Source organism: Sycon ciliatum, chromosome 13 (genome assembly GCF_964019385.1).
Source record: "Sycon ciliatum chromosome 13, ocSycCili1.1, whole genome shotgun sequence".
NCBI lineage: Eukaryota > Metazoa > Porifera > Calcarea > Leucosolenida > Sycettidae > Sycon > Sycon ciliatum.
In genome coordinates this window covers 28,046,753-28,053,245 of record NC_088655.1, presented here as the reverse complement: position 1 = coordinate 28,053,245, position 6,493 = coordinate 28,046,753, and positions in this window count along the sequence as shown.

The window sequence follows — 6,493 nt, the reverse complement described above, 5'->3', positions numbered from 1 at the left end:
CAGGGTTTTGGATGGAATGAATATCTGCATGCCCTCTTTGATCTTCTGTGTGAGTTTCACACAAGAGACGTCAATGCTGTTGTCATCAGTCAACACCCAGTTTGTGGGCCGAAAGAAAGCCCGTAGCCGAGGCCAGTCAGCATGCTGGTAGCGCCACACGGTTCGCTTACTGGGACGGTCACAGGAGGGGGCAACTTCAAAGTCAGTTACCACAACTGCGTGGTCAGATTTCCCTAGAGGTGGATGGAGAGTTGAGATGACGCTTCCAGGGATATCTGACATTATGAGGTCGAGGATATTATTGCCACGTGTTGGCTCATGGACATGCTGATCGAGGCAATGGTGGTAACACAGATCTTCAGCAGCTTCACCAGCAGGGGAAGTTCTACTGCTGCCTAGCCATTCCCGGTTGTGAACATTTAGGTCACCTGCAACGATGATATTCTGGCAGCATTGCCTAGCTTCATCTATGCCAGAGCTGATGCTGTTTAGGGCAGAGATGTCTCCATCAGCGGATGAACCTGAGCGATACACAGCACATACTCCAATGGATGGGCCAGCTGCTGTCTTGAGGCGAACCCACAGGATTTCATTTCCACCAGTATCAATACATTCTAGTTCTGTGAAAGCCAGGTCGGCCCGAATCCAGATAGCAACACCGCCCCCCTGGGCCGTACGGTCCCTTCAAACTGGTGGGAAGTATCCAGGGAATGTGAGGTCAGCAGGCGTGGCCTTGTCCTCCGTGACTTTTGTCTCCGTGACGATGACAATGTCTGGGTGGTGGGCATTGAGAGAAGCTTGGAACTCCCCAAGTTTTGACAAGATACCGAAAGCATTTGTCAGCATGAGGCGGAGCATTCTAGGTGGTTGCCGTGCACGTGTTGGAGCCATCATTGTGAGGATTGGTTATCCTGCCGGGGTGGCTGCGCACCAGGCTGGGCAGGACGCTTCGCATCATGCGACAGCGAATCAGGTGACCGCTCGGCAGAAGAACGTTTGTGGCTGTGTGGCGTGGTTACAGGTGTGCCGGCAGCGGCAGCGGACAGGCCACGACTCGCGCTCAGGAAGTCATTTCTCGTGGCGGCAATCCCAAGTTGCTGTTGCTCTTGATCATGCTGCTGTGCTTCCAGCTGGTTGGTGCTACTGTCGCTACTGCTGCTGCGGCGACTGCTGGTGCTGCTGCGGTGACTACTGGTGCTACTGCTGCTGCGGCGACTGCTGGTGCTGCTGCGGTGACTACTGGTGCTACTGCGGCGACTGCTGGTGCTGCTGCTGGTGCTGTTGTTGTTCTTGTTGTGGCGGCTGCTCTTGCTGCTGCTGGTGCTGTTGGCTGCATTCGCATTTGTGGAGGTGTGGAATCTCCACGGCCTGCAGTAGAGTGGCCTTGGCCAGAAATTGGCGGACGTCACTGTCAGCTTGGAGGTGGCATCAACCGATATCCTGGCTGACACTTGTCCTTTTCCGGCTGTATGTAGGCTGCATTGGTGGGCTTTGACAGGCGTCCCTACGCTTTCCGACCTACGGTGTACAAACTCAGTGAGACTGTCCACTGTGCAGTCGTGGCTCAAGTTGCCCACAAAGAACACAGATCGCTTCTTTCTTGGCGGGCCCGCCGCAACTAATTTCCAACTGTCATCCTTGATGACGGCCATGATAGGGTGGCTCTTCTCGCAGTCTGATTGCACAGGCTCAGGATCGACAAAGCCGGGGTCGTCCGTACGGGTACGGTTTCGTGCTGTGCAGAGCCAGAGGCCACGTCGATCTGCCCTGACTGTTGTCCAGCATCTGCATCGGCTGGGTCGAGCTGGTTTGCTGCTGCAGCTGGGTCAGGCTGGCCCTGCTGGGGAGGACGGTTACGAGGTTTCGTACGGGTACGAGATTTGTCGCCTTGGACTTGGTGCTGAGTAGATCGTGCAGGGGCCTTGTCGGGAACAACAATGGCGGATTTCTGCAGTGAACAAAATTCCTCACGTGGGGCTAGGAGCTGCGTGGAGAGATCGTCCACACGCTGATGGAGACGACCCTCACGATCCCTCGACTCGCTGATATGAGACGTCAGGGTCTGCAGCACGCTGAGCAGAGTCTGCTCTATGCCCGGGAGGGAGCAGAGCAGTTTCATCGCAGGCTCTCCTGCGAGCTCGCCCATGGTGAAGAGGTTCTCCCTGATTTTGACTGCTTACACCCCTACACTACGCTACCCTACTACCCTATGGCTATGCTACCCTACACTGCCACTAATACTACTGTCCTACTTCCAGACCGGCCTGTTGCCGGCTGGGCTGTCAAACACTACGGAGCTGAAAAAGTCACAACTGTCCACAGTCAGTGCATTCGAAAAAGTACCGTCATATGGTCCTTAAAGGGTTAATGCCGTTTATTATTATTTATTATTATTAAATTTTGAATAGGGCAGTCCCACAGGCCTAGTTTATTATTTTATTATTATATTTTACTACTACTTTACATGTATATTTTTTCGGCAACGCAGCAACACAGATGATGATGATGATCCGGGCAAGTATATGTACAAGCTAGGCCTCGACCAAATATGCTAAAAAAAAGAGCATATTATGCTCGTCGCATATCAGGGAAAACGTCCATAATAATTATGCCAAAGGCTTAGCAAGATATGCAAAAAGATATGCCAAAATATGCCAAAATATGCTCGACATAAGCAGAAAGTGTAGATCATTTCAGTAAAATTACAACCTTGGAATATTCATTGGCTTCACGGCTATCATGCTTATGGTGCAAATCAAAACACATGCGGAATAGTATGGCTGGGGTGTGTCCCCACTGCAACCGTAGCGATAGTGTTCATCCGGGGGGAAATGTAGCAAACGCCTCAACCATTCCAAATTCAGCCATAAAAGGCATTTCTGAACGCCTTTTGTCCATAATATAAATGTTTTGTCCTCATTTTCTTCAGAATATTTGAATTATAAGCTGGCTTCATTCCAATATTCCCTTTGTCGCTCAATATGCCATATATGAACTGTGTCACAAAATATGCGGAAATATGCGCAGGCATATTTGGTCGAGGCCTAGTACAAGCTACGCAGCTAAACCCTTGCAAAAAGTGCTCACTGGCATGCACGAGGGCAGAGCCAAAACCCAAGTAAGTTAGCACTGGAACTAGGCGTAACAACGAAGTTCATTGTTGTCTGAGATTGTCGGATAACCATGAAACTCCGAGTTACAACTTATTTTAAAAAACATGTAGAAGAAGTGACATGGAAACGAGTTATGAAGCAACTATCCACGACTATAACAAGTAGTCAGAAAGTGCGATAACAGGGCACACTGGCAACTGACAAGCTACTGAGACATTCAACGACCTGAGCTATGAGGCCTACAAGTAGATTGTAGCCCTATAACTTTACTAACACTGAAGAATAGTAAACGTGTTTTGCAATTATATGTATGAAGCTATTTTGTATATAGTATGTTCCCATTCCGTTTTTGCTTTGGTGTAGCCCTGAGGTTGATTGCTTATTTATTTTTACCCTTCCTCTCTCCGTACTTCTGTCCCCCCCCCCCCCCTCTCTCATTCCTTCTGTCGTCCACATGTATCAAAGGAGGCGAAATCGCCTGTTTGTGGTGCGACGTTAAATAAACTTCTACAACAACAACACATCTCCAGTGCGCAGTCTACTGTCTAGAGAGTCAAGTACTCATGTACTAGTATAGTAGCAGTTGACGCCGCGCACCTTTTCGCAGCCCAGTGTTAGCAGGTCTAGGGGACTAGGGCTGTGCAACGCCCCGAGCGTACTTGAGAAACTCGACTGGATTTCGTTGAGGAGTACTGTGCAATGCATACCTACATGTACATGTTCAATGATCAATCATGAGCATATACATGTACAGTGCGTATCGGTTATAGTGTAGTCGTATTATTATTATTATTATTTTGTAAGAAAGGTTTGCTCCCCACACAAAATCATCGCCGAAGTCGCAACCACTACTTCGTATTATTATTATTATTATTATTATTTCACAATCACGATGACATAGTGCCAATAAGCATGTGATGCGGGCGATTTTAACCAGCCATGGTGGGGACAACTGAGAAAAAGAAGGAGAAGAAAAAGAGAAAAGAAAAGAAAACAAAAGGAGTACTATAGGAACCTGGAGAGAGCAGTATGAAGATTAGGCTAGCAATGGAAAACAACGAATTCAATTCAATTCAACTTAGGCGCGGGCAGAATGGAACAAAATGCAGCGAAGGTGTCACGAGACTTTACCTCCTGCGGAAGCCGAGACCAATGAGAATAGGACTTGAACAGAGGGGATTTTAAAAGGATCGATGACCTGGCAAGTGGGAAATGGAGAGAACATCTAGTACGCGAGCTATTATTGAACCAGCTTAAATGCGCAAGTGCATGAGGAGGAGCAAGTTGAAGCTTAATACGGTGAATGAATTTGCATGCCGAGTGGGGAAAGCGTTCTGAGAGAGGGGAAGAGGAAGCCAAAATGTATAGCGTCTGAGAGGAGGTCAGAGGGGGCATGCGAAATATTAATCGAAGTAATTTACGGTGGGTGACTTCTAACCGATGCATAAGAGCGGAGGATAGACCGGAGGACCAAACGAGAGAGCAGTAATCAAACAAAGGAAGAACATAAGCGTGATAAATTTGTATTCGACAACCATGGTGTAGATGGGAGATGTGAGGAGAAATGCAGCCTATCGCGGAGCAAACTCGCTTTTCAATATAGGTTACGTGCGAATCCCAGGACAAATGTTCATCAAGAAATATACCAAGGTGTTTGTGATTTTTAACCCATTGAACGCTGATGACGTCTATAGACGTCATTGAAAATGCCCCCCATGCGCGGGATGACGTCTATAGACGTCATGGGATATATAGTGATTTCTGGCACTGTCTGGTGTGTAAAAGCACTGTTAGTCAGTTGGATCATGAACCTGCCTCTTGTACGATAGGTCGTTGGTACGAATCCCGCTTGGAAACACTACGCGTCTTTTTTTCTTCTCTTTTCAGCGATCTTTCAGCAGCAATTTCACGCATTTGGCGTATTTCACGCAATTTGAGCAAACTTGCGTCCCCTATTGTGAGGCGCTATTCTTTTGGGGGACTGTATCGATTCTGTCACCCTGTGGTTGATAGTCTTGGCAATCATTTCCAAAATATTTGAGGACCCCAGTTGCCAGAACCCTGGAGTTTTAGAACTTGCTATTGGCCCTGTTTTTAGCATTTTATATGCAGAGTACCATAGGCAAGGCCCAGTAGCGCTGAATGGGTTAACAGTGTTGATAGCAATGGGATCATCAGGGAAAGTAAAAAGCCGAGTTGTAAGGAGGGTGAGGTCACTGGAGGGTCGTGGGGGGATACAAAGGATTGCCGTTTTCGACACATTGGGGCGGAGTTTCCACTTCGACATCCAGCGCACAACTTGATTTTAAATGTGATACTGTAGCGAGTCGCAGGCTTGCAATAAGCCTGGCTCGGTTATATGGAGCGCTGTATCGTCCGCGTAGAGTGAGGTATGATCCAAACCTGCCAAATCATTAACGTATACGATGAACAATAGAGGCCCCAAGATAGAGCCCTGGGGCACTCCAGAGTGGACTGTTAGAGGGGCGGACAGGGCATGTCCAATTCGGACACTCTGTCGACGTTCAGTGAGATAGCTGGTGAGCCACTGCAGACACGTCCCGGCTACGCCAAACGCTGCTAACTTATGGAGGAGACCCCTTGTCCAGACAGTGTCAAATGCATTGCTGAGGTCGAAAAAACATAGGAGGCTAAATTGCTTCTGATCCTTGCATTCATATAGCTTCTGCACAAGCCTCAGCAACTGCCAGGCGGTCGAATCGCCTCGCCGAAATCCAGACTGTGACGGGTCAAGGACCGGGTTCACATGTTGGTATAAGTGGCCAAATGCCACACGTTCACAGAGCTTTGAAATGGTGGAAAGGAGTGAAATCGGCCGGTAATTGGATGCAGACAGTTTACTGCCTTTATTCTTGTAAATAGGCACAACTACAGCTGCCTTCGAGATATCAGGGAAGATTCCGGTGGCGAAGGACTGGTTGAAAACTAGGCTGAGAGGGATAGCTATACTAGGAGACAGGGCTTTTAGCAGTTCATGGGATATGCCATCTGCACCTGCCGCCTTCTTGGGCTTTAGGCGACGGATGTGTTGGGCAATGGCGGTGGGAGTAGTGCGTATACAAGAATATACTGCCTACAAGAATGAACACTCATTTTTCATAATCATAACACCTATTTTATGTGTATATTTATTCTTACAAGCAGTATTATTGCATAGTAGAATATATCGGCCCTGAGAATGGATTTTGTGTAGCAAAATATGCCAGATTAGTGCAAAATGTATCGCCTGTAGTAATAACATCTGTGCTCTGTGCATGCTCAATACAATAATATTCAACACAAAAAGAGAGTTATGTCCAACTGAGCATTGGAGAATCACTTTTTCTGTCCAGTCGGACTCTTTCTTCCGACTTCTCTCC